Source organism: Macrobrachium nipponense, chromosome 5 (assembly GCF_015104395.2).
Source record: "Macrobrachium nipponense isolate FS-2020 chromosome 5, ASM1510439v2, whole genome shotgun sequence".
In the NCBI taxonomy this organism is placed as follows: Eukaryota; Metazoa; Arthropoda; class Malacostraca; order Decapoda; family Palaemonidae; genus Macrobrachium; species Macrobrachium nipponense.
In genome coordinates this window covers 77,237,551-77,247,550 of record NC_061107.1, presented here as the reverse complement: position 1 = coordinate 77,247,550, position 10,000 = coordinate 77,237,551, and the positions used below count along the sequence as shown (strand labels likewise).

At 38.5% G+C, this 10,000-nt stretch overlaps 1 protein-coding gene and 1 long non-coding RNA gene across 10 annotated transcripts in view; one reads left to right on the top strand and one right to left on the bottom strand.

Moving 5' to 3' along the window:
* The window catches only part of LOC135215422 (PDZ and LIM domain protein 1-like), a 128,779-nt gene that overhangs the window by 68,435 nt on the left and 50,344 nt on the right, over positions 1 to 10,000 (top strand). The gene's annotated exons all lie outside the window — the stretch shown is intronic.
* Positions 50 to 10,000, bottom strand: part of LOC135215430 (uncharacterized) — a 94,693-nt gene continuing 84,742 nt past the window's right edge. Inside the window, exon 3 of the long non-coding RNA XR_010314680.1 lies at positions 50 to 4,176. This is a non-coding gene — a long non-coding RNA (uncharacterized LOC135215430). The remainder of the gene's footprint in view (positions 4,177 to 10,000) is intronic.

Genomic DNA, 10,000 nt, shown 5'->3' with positions numbered 1-10,000 from the left:
AGAGACAATAACGCAGCAAATTACTTCTCAAGACAAGACAACTCGGAAATTACGGGAAAACATCAAAACTTCTTACAGATTGCAATTGTAGCTCAAGGAGTGTTAGAAGAAGTATTATAAATGGGTCTGCACTTCTTTATATAAAAAAAGCTCATAAAAAGGATTAAGAGACTACTAGAACTACATACTCTGATGGGTGAAGCCGATGAGAGATCTAAAACATGATACGCTTCATTACCGGAGTCATCATCAGCTTCTATTCGGGCAATATGGAGGAAAAATTCTGTCCACGTTTTAACAAAAAGTTAAATGAAGAGCACTGACCTCAACCAAGATCACAAGATCGAAAAAAATAAATAATAACGTTAACTCTATATCTAAAATATACGAAATGCTTTGTTTTCATTTTATAGTCTTCTGTGCAAATAATTTTCATGACAAGACTAAGAAGACAATTAAGATCATTATAATGGTAGACTCAAGATTGTTCCCTCTTGAAATAGCGTTGCATGGAGGATACAATATAAGTAATTTAAGTTTATAAGATGGCCCATCTTAACAATGCGTACAAAAGTTTCTATATCAAGACAAGACTTCTTAATATAAAATATCATTAGTCGATTAGAGATGGACAATGTAGGAGAGTGTTTAAGCCTAATTTATTCATATCACAACAACAAAAACAAAGCTCTCTGACAAAAGTAAACAAAAATTCCATCTACGGGCTGCTCTGTGAGCAAGAGCCCGTGCTGGCATTAGGCCAGCTTAATCTCAAACAACAAAAATTCTGCACACCAATTCGTAACCGACTGAGCAATTTAAACGCTTCGAAGCGAAAGGGACACCTTTATTCCCTAAATCAAACGGAAAGGTGAGCCTTCGTATTCACGGTCCAATTAATTGAGAAAAGTCCCTTGGGATATGAGACTTTCCACAGCAGAGACATCTGCCTCTTTCAACGCCACTTGGCGTGTGGAATCCACGAGCTTACCTCTCATTAAATTCTTCTTCACTATCGTGAGGATATGACGTAAACGAGCGAAATTTTTTCACTACCGGAAAAAAGGCCATTAATTATAACCTAACATTTGCCGCTCTCAGTCTACCCCTCAGTTTCTTATTGCGTTTATGTTTTCGCTCTTATTCCTCTTCTCCCTTGCTACGTTGCAAGATGCATAAGAAAAGCCTTCGTTGGTTTTAACTGATCGATTGAATATACAACTTAGGCCAAAGGCCAAGCACTGGGACCTACTATGAGGTCATTCAGAGCACTGGGACCTATGAGGTAATTCAGAGCACTGGGACCTATGAGGTCTTTCAGAGATTGGGACCTATGAGGTCATTCAGAGCACTGGGACCTGTGAGGTCAATCAGCGCTGAAATGGAGATTGACTGTAAAACATCTGAAAGGTGTAACAGGAGGAAAACATCAAAGCAGTTGCACTATGTATCAATTGTTAAGAGAGGGTGGAAAGTATGATGGAAGGAGGAGAACGTGAAAAAAGGTACAGTAAAAAGGAATGAAAGGAGTTGCATCGCGTGAGGAGTACTGACGGCACTACCTTCCCCCACCCCCAGCCCCCAACGGGGTTAATTGATTGTTGTTGTTCTTGCAATGTTTCCGTATTATAACCGAATAAAATCAAAGAGAGAGAGAGAGAGAGAGAGAGAGAGAGAGAGAGAGAGAGAGAGAGAGAGAGAGAGAGAGAGAGAGAAACATATTTTCTCCCGCCTGGCAAATCTTTCCCCCTTAAATCTGCCATTAATTGGATGGCTGCGAATAGTGGCGGTAAATGCTCGCCATATTACTTTACGAGGAAGTGCCAAACACCTATTTTGACCTATTTATGATGTCATAATCTTGCTGGGAAGAAATTGTGGCGGAGAGACTGAGATGACACTATTAAAAGTTAAATACAGCAACGTCTGGAAAACTGAAGGATGGTGACAGATGCGTGTAAAGGGTGCTCTCTCTCCTCTTTTTTTTATTGAAAAATCTATTTATTTCTGGGATAGACATCTCCTCATGGTAACTGCCGCTCTCCTGTGAAATACTACATATATTTTGCATCTAGATTTTGGAAAATCATGTCAGCTTTATGAAAAACTGAAGAAAAACTGTACCTAGCCTTTTTAAATGAACTGGACATGAACTCTTCGAACTGACAATGAGACAAAATATATTGGAAAGGATGCCTCATCATTAATTAGGAAGGAAAAAAGCAATTCTGTGATCCATAAGATTTTTGTCATCAAGGTGCAATATGTGCATGCAGTATTTCCAAGGAAAACTGCAATTAATGTAAGAAGATTCTTTACCAAATTTTTATTTTTATTTATTTTTTTTTTTTAAGGCCCCCTTTTACGATCTGTCGCCCTTTTTTTCAATTTTCCAGACGGTGCAGCATTCAGCTTCCTGGTTTTATACACAGAGAGATATAATCTCACTCCCTCTATCACCATTTCTTCCTCTCGGATTCTCTGGCATTCTTCCAAATTACCTGTACTCTATCGAAAGTGGCGCTGGGGAATGCCATGGCCAAGGTCATTGATTGGGATAGAGAAAGTATTGGTTCGCACATGACGCATCCTATATTATACCTTGTAGGGGGACATATTTCTATATTACATTACTTGAATCACCTTTTCTTATAACATGTAGCCTTCAGTGCTTGCATACGCGCTCCTTCTCTTTATCTACCTGTGTGCATATCTGTCTGTACTAGTACTTCCCAAGGGTATTAGTCATCCCTGTACCTGTATATATATAATTCATTCAGTAAACGAGTGGCATATTTATGACATGGCTCCTTTCGAGACACCTGCCCACCTACATCGTAGCCTACCTGAATCACTTCCCCTTTACATTGCCAAAAATTTTTTTTAATAAAACGACTCAGACCTTTGGTAATAATCATGCATGTTGCGTACGCTATATGCAGTTCTTGCCCTGTATAGACAAATCAATTTGACCGTTGCAAGTTTGTACATTAACAATATCCATATAAAAGAGAGGGTCGTTTGCCTACCAAAAATAGTAAATCTGAGTATCTTAGGTGAAAATTCTGGTGATTAATACAACAAATACTGGTGGCGTAACGGGTATTAGGTTTGCATTAGTCATCCCTATAAATGTTCATCACTGAGGGTACGTTTTCTTTTAATCTGCTAATCCATTTTCTTTACAAAGAATGGTAGACTTGGCTAGGTTTACCTTCGCTGAATTCCATGGTCACGCACCCACGCAATCGGTTCTAGAAGCCAATTAACGACGTTAAATTAATTATAATGCTGAAATAGAAGTTTTATTTGAAAAAATACCTGTATACTTCAACTAATGATAACTATGGCAACAATATTCTCTTAAGTTTGACTCGCTGGAAGTAGATAACTAAGCAATGATACTGTCAACCAGACGATCCAATTACAAATATGGCTCCACTACCGCTATTGCTAAAGTTTAAAAAATTTTTGAGAAATTTTGTATATACAGATTTGTAATATGAAAGTGACATTTTCACAAATTTCCAATACGATATTTCATTATTATACTTTATATTTGCAAGATAAGGATATGCTATAGAGTGAAATCATTCACTGCTGACTTACAGAACCTACCTTTATAATCTAAAGTCTTGACAATTTCGATTTTGACAACTTTACTCTCTCCCTCTATTTGTGAGCATTTGATTAAAAAAAAAAAGGGGGGGGGGGGGGGTCGGCGAGCACAGCCCAGAGAGAGACCTAAGGATTTTACTCAAACTAAACTTTGTAGGTCAGGATACACATTTTGCTTGAAAGCTCTCCATCTGTAAACATTTTCTAGCAAAGCTCTTACTTCTGTAGCAAGAGAGCCAAGATTTCTGCTGACAGTAGCACAATTCACAGCTCTTTTTCACGTCTCATTCTAGGCGAAAACTTTGATCAATTTCGTTTCTGCAGTTGTACGTGCATTCCTGAAAAACTGTGTTCCCCATTGCAAGCGAACATCTCTTGTCTGAGAGAACACAGGGATGTATTCCGAGTTACGCCAAAAGCACAAGAAATGAAACCACCGTCATTTGCTGTCAGCTAGATGTTCACTTTCATTCACTAAAATAAAATTGCTTGGAAAGTCTCCATAAGGTCCTACATATCTTCACAGTTTAAGCCTTTAATCATCGCGGTAGAGATAATCTGGAAGGAAGAGCCTCATTTTAAAATACAAAGGAAACAAAGCAGCAACAATTGGTTATGGTTAATATAGTAGATTCACATCAACCGTGCATCTGATGTCTAGGCCAGTACCTTACGACGCTCCTGATTGGCTGTTGATAAGCCAATCACAAGGCTGGAAACCCTCAAATCTCTCGAGAGTTCACATAGGCATGATGTATGTTCCACTTCCCCTGAGGGATACGTCTTTCAAAAGTATCCCTCGGGAGAGGTGGAACATAAATCTTGCCAGACTGGGAGTTTCCAGCCCTGTGACTGGCTTATCAAAAGCCAATCAAGAGCGTCGTAAGGGACTGGCCTAGACATCAGATGCATGGCTGATGTGAATCCACTAAATACGACCCACATTTCTCTAAAATAAAAATCCGGAAAACAGAAGTCACGAAAGTACTAACTTTGGTTACACAGTTATAATTCCTTTTCAGAAAACATAAAAATAGCAGGTTCATAACTTAGTACATAAAAGCATTCATCAACCCATCGGCACCACCCACAAACACTGCAGAACACACCTATATATATCTTCAGCGCACCCGTCTTCTTCAAGTTTACTCAACACTACTCTCTTCATACATTAAATGAGTTGTGTATAGTGAGTTGAATAATTGATGAGTACACATAACCGAATTAACGGTGAAAGAGAACGATCTACTATAGAAACCAATACATCTCGGAAGGTTTTTTGAAAAGAGATAAAGATGACGCTTAACAGTGAGCACGACTAAGGAAGGCTACGGGGATAAACGAAACCAGGAAGGTGAAGCAGTGAAATTTAACATGAGTGGTGGAGGAATGTAGGGAGTTGCTGAGAGAAGTGTTACACACACACACACATTCATATATGTGTGTGTGTGTGTGTGTGTGTGCATCCCTGAGTTAATGAAGAGAGTACTTTGAAGATTTGTTGAATGAAAAGGATAAAGCTGAATGATACAAGAGGGGAGAGGGGTCATGTTATGCTGAAAATGATCATGGAAGCGACTTCAGGAGGATCTTGGAAAGGTTGGATAAACAGGGGTGAATATCCTACCAAATGATGAGCTTTCAATGTAGGAGTATGAAGGCTCTCTCTCTCTCTCTCTCTCTCTCTCTTCTCTCTCTCTCTCTCTCTCTCTCTCTCTATAAAGGTCACAATCGCTTGATTATCTTGACATCACATGACAACTGCTAGAGGTATACACAAAATAGATTACTTTGCCAGCTGCATCACAGGCATTTGCAACATTGAGCAATATAACTGACGTGTTACTCAAGTCCACATATCTTCTGTAGAGGATGTCGACAGCCAAAGATATATTAGGCCACGAAACTATTTCAAGATGAGACATAGTGGATAAGACACTATAGGCACAGCACAGATATGTTTCTTGGTACTGCAAATAGTATTTCTGGAATTTTAAATTAAAGTATGCATCAAACGCATGGCAGATTTCCAATCAATTACTTCCTCATGAAAAAAATTAAAATACAAAGCCTTGATATATCTCCAATTATTAATACTACTACCAAGTCATTCAGCAAAATAGCAGATCCATCACCGTCCACCTCTCTGCCAGCCACTTGTGTGTGCCTGAGGACGCTAATGATGACATCTGTGTCAAAATGGCATGAAGAAATGCCACTAGTGACGTCACAACTTGGGGGAGAAAATTAGTGACGAATTGTCTCAGGACGACTCATCAGTCACAGCGCAAAAATGCAGGATGATATAACCCAGCAGCCATTCTTGGGAAGGACAATTGCAGGGACAGTAAAAGAGCAAATCTTTCAGTCCAATTAGAACTGGTTAACACAAGCCTAGAATGCTATTATATACATATACATATATGTATTAAGATGACGAAACACACTCTTGTCAAATTAGAGAAGTAACGAGCTTCAGTTGCTAAGCGAAAGTACTTCTATAATTGTTGATTTCTCAACAGCAGTTCCGCAATTGCTTTAAGCACTTCTTTACAGCCTAGTATAAACACGCTCCTTGAGAAGGCAAAATCATTCACTGTGCGTCAATCTCCAAGCAAGACTTGCCAATCTGCACCTCTGTATCAGATTATGCCTGGGTCCCATTATGAAAATATTGTTTCATCTGTTCAACTAAGGTATTGTTTTTCCACTGATACAATGTTTATACTACCTTCTGTAATACTTGCATTTCATTTCCTTGAGAAATATTACAAAGAAGTAGCACAGTATGATTGAGTGGTACAGTGATAAAGAGGAGCAGTGGTATAATCACGTTAGTATGAACCATAGATCTAACCCGATTGGTGTAACAGCGAATGGAACATTTGAAAATGCAATGCCAACAGAGGAAAGCAGGGTGCGCAAGAATGGAGATACAAAGAAAGGTTCAAACGTGAGCAAATGGAGGAAGAGAGAAACACTCATAGTCAGAAGACGGTGGCTATAATCTAACGCTGATGACCACATAAGACAGCCAGCCGGCCAACCATAACAACTGAATGAACTATTCAAAGTATTCGCAGCTTTACTCAATTCGATCCCTTGACCACATTATGACAGGAAAATTATTCTCGGTTGAAAATACTATCAGTGGCATTTGATCCTGGAGGAGAAATTTCAAAAGGCATTTGATGAATAATCAGTCAAGGAGACTGAATTCACAGCTGCCTAATCTGACAACGAAATGACACCGTATCAATAGTCGATTTCATGACAAAAATGTTCCAAATCAAATGCTTCACTGTAAGAGAATGGTTAATACTTTGGCCAAAGAGGCAATCCTAATGAAGCGCTCCAGGAGTCAGCAGCACAAGGTCTTCAAGATGCTTTCATAGTTAATTTCACATACATCGGAGATCCCTGAGATGAGCCATGCACATTTGTCTCACTGTCTTAATAAACCAGATGTGGTAAAAAGTTTGTTCAAAGTTGAATGAGCTGTCCTTCATGCTATAGTAGATTCTCATCAACCGTGCATCTGATGTCTAGGCCAGTCACTTACGACGCTCCTGATTGACTGTTGATAAGCCAATGACAGAGCTGGAAACTCTCAGTCTCTAGAGAGAGTTCACATGAGTAGGATCTATGTTCCACCTCTCCAGAGGGATACGTCTTTCAAAAGTATCTCTCAGGGAGAGGTGGAACACATACCCTGCCTATGTGGACTCTCGAGAGAAACTGAGAGTTTCCAGCCCTGTCATTGGCTTATCAACAGCCAATCAGGAGCGTCGTAAGGGACTGGCCAAGACATCAAATGCACGGTTAATGAGAATCTACTATAGTAATTTTGATAGCATTGAATGTCGAAGGCACTGCTTGGATTTCTTTGGTTGTTTAGGAAGACGTCTATAGTACACCTACTACACTACAAAAGACTAAAAAAAGAACATGGATCATCTAGATGAGCGATAAACTACAGTGATTCACATCAACCATGCATTTGATGTCTAGGCCAGTCCTTTACGACGGTCCTGATTGGCTGTTGATAAGCCAATGACAGGGCTGGAAACCGTTCTCTCTCGATAGTTCACATAGGCAGTACGTATGTTCCACCTCTCCTGAAGGATACTTTTGAAAGACGTATGCCTCAGAAGAGGTGGAACATAGATCCTACCCATGTGAAGTCTCGAGAATGAATGAGTTTCCAGCTGTGTGATGGCTTATCAACAGCCAATCAGGAGCGTCGTAAGGGACTGGCCTAGATATCAAATGCACGGTTGATGTGAATCTACTATATAGCTTTAGATGCCATGCCTTTCATTTAAACGGAGAAAGCTGACATGCCATAAACAGACCAAGTAGAAGTTTTGATAATATCAGACAGCAGCAGCGGCAGTGTGAAATGTGTTGAGAATATATGGTAAATAAAATAAGTTGTTGAGACTGATTTACAAGTGTTCAAGACGGAGATAAACGTTGTGTTATTTCTCCATGCCTGTTCAATACCCACTCTTTTTTTTAATGGAATAATGGATCGTATATGTAGGTTCAAAGTTGTGGGTTGAGAAATACCAGATGCTTTCGGCATGTAAGCTCCCTTGAACATCTTGGGGACTCAAGCTACTCGCTAAAAACCGGAAAGTGGCTCCTTATGGAACAATCCCCTCAGAGGGGAAAAGATATATAAATTAAACTTAAACATATTTACATACGTGTGCGTTCCTTTCACATTTACAACTGCGGCCATTTCAAAAGTCACGATCAACCTATTAAAAAGGTTTCCTATGCCATACGCTAAGTATATTGCACATAGATAACAAGATGAGAAGAATCAGGGGAACGCTGTTTAAATACCATTACATTTTATTGAAACAAAAATAAGCCACCATTCGCCAGATGGAACTTCACTGCAACAATAACATAAACAATATCGATAAAAACAATCACAATCAGAATATATATATACATATATATATATATTATATATATATATATATATATATATATATATATATATATATATATATTTTAGTAAAAGCTAATACGTTTACAATATCTGCCTTCCCTGATAACAGTTAGATTGTCTATTTGGGAACAAAAACAAAAACGACTGAGTTAAATGCTTCCCTCCCTCATACAAAAAAGGTCACAAGAAGAACATGAAGTAAATCAAGTCTTTGACACCACAAGTGAGAAGATTCTTGGCACCCAGTCCCCTGAATCCACAAGATTTCTTATGGGGATAGAATTTCCCGCCTACGCTCTTAAATAACGTCATAAATGGCTTTCCAGACGTCTTCTAATGAATCTGATCCGGCAAATATCTCCGTGATTCCTTCGTGGTAAAATACAGAGCAGGGAATATTTTATTTTAGAATAAATAACTTGATGCATTTAAAATTCAATACAGTAGTGATCAAAACACTATAATCACAAGACGTGACGACAAAATGATAATAGAATAATGTGGTGACAATAATCCTATAAACATAGATTCAATGTAACAGAAAACGGGAAAAACCGGGAAGGATTCTAAAACTCCAATAGTATCCCTCTCAAAGATCCCATTTTCTTTAAAGCTCGTTCTCTCTGATATCTTACGTTCTCTCACACCTGTTTTCTGTTCTTTGGCAGCCCCATCGAAAATAGAACCTTGCCCCGATGCCAAAGACCGGTCGGGTCTTACAATGTCAAACAACAGTACTACGACAGAATCAGGATAGGAATTTTACACGAGTGTAAATTTATATGTCAATGAAACTGAGGTTTCCAAGATTCAAAAGTGAAAGGATGAGAGTGGCCCTGTCTTTCTCTGGAGGAACTCGACATAAATAAAATGTCTTTACACACACACACACATACACACACACACACACACACACACACACACACACACACACACACACACATATATATATATATATATATATATATATATATATATATACTATAAGGGATATATATACCATTTAAAAAACAATTACTTCTTTTAACAAAATTTTTTTAGCTAAAATGGACCCTCTTAGGTTTGCTATACTTCTTAAATATGAGAAATTATTATCTATAAAGAATCTACGAGACGTTCTGCTTCATTAGTATCACAATTGTATTACAGTTTTTAAAAGCCTACTATAAAGAATGTCATGAATGATCCTTCATGTACAATGCCGCTGATAACAATACATTATGACAAGAATGACTGATTTGACTAGCTACATTACATGGGTCAGAAAATTGATTAACGTTAGAGAAAGCCAAACACCAGACATTTCTAACACACCAGAACCACCTATTACAACACTTTCTTGGTAACTCATAACCGCGGCATAACAAGTTGACCTATATATGCCAAGGAACCGTTAACTAACCCTAAGAATAGAGC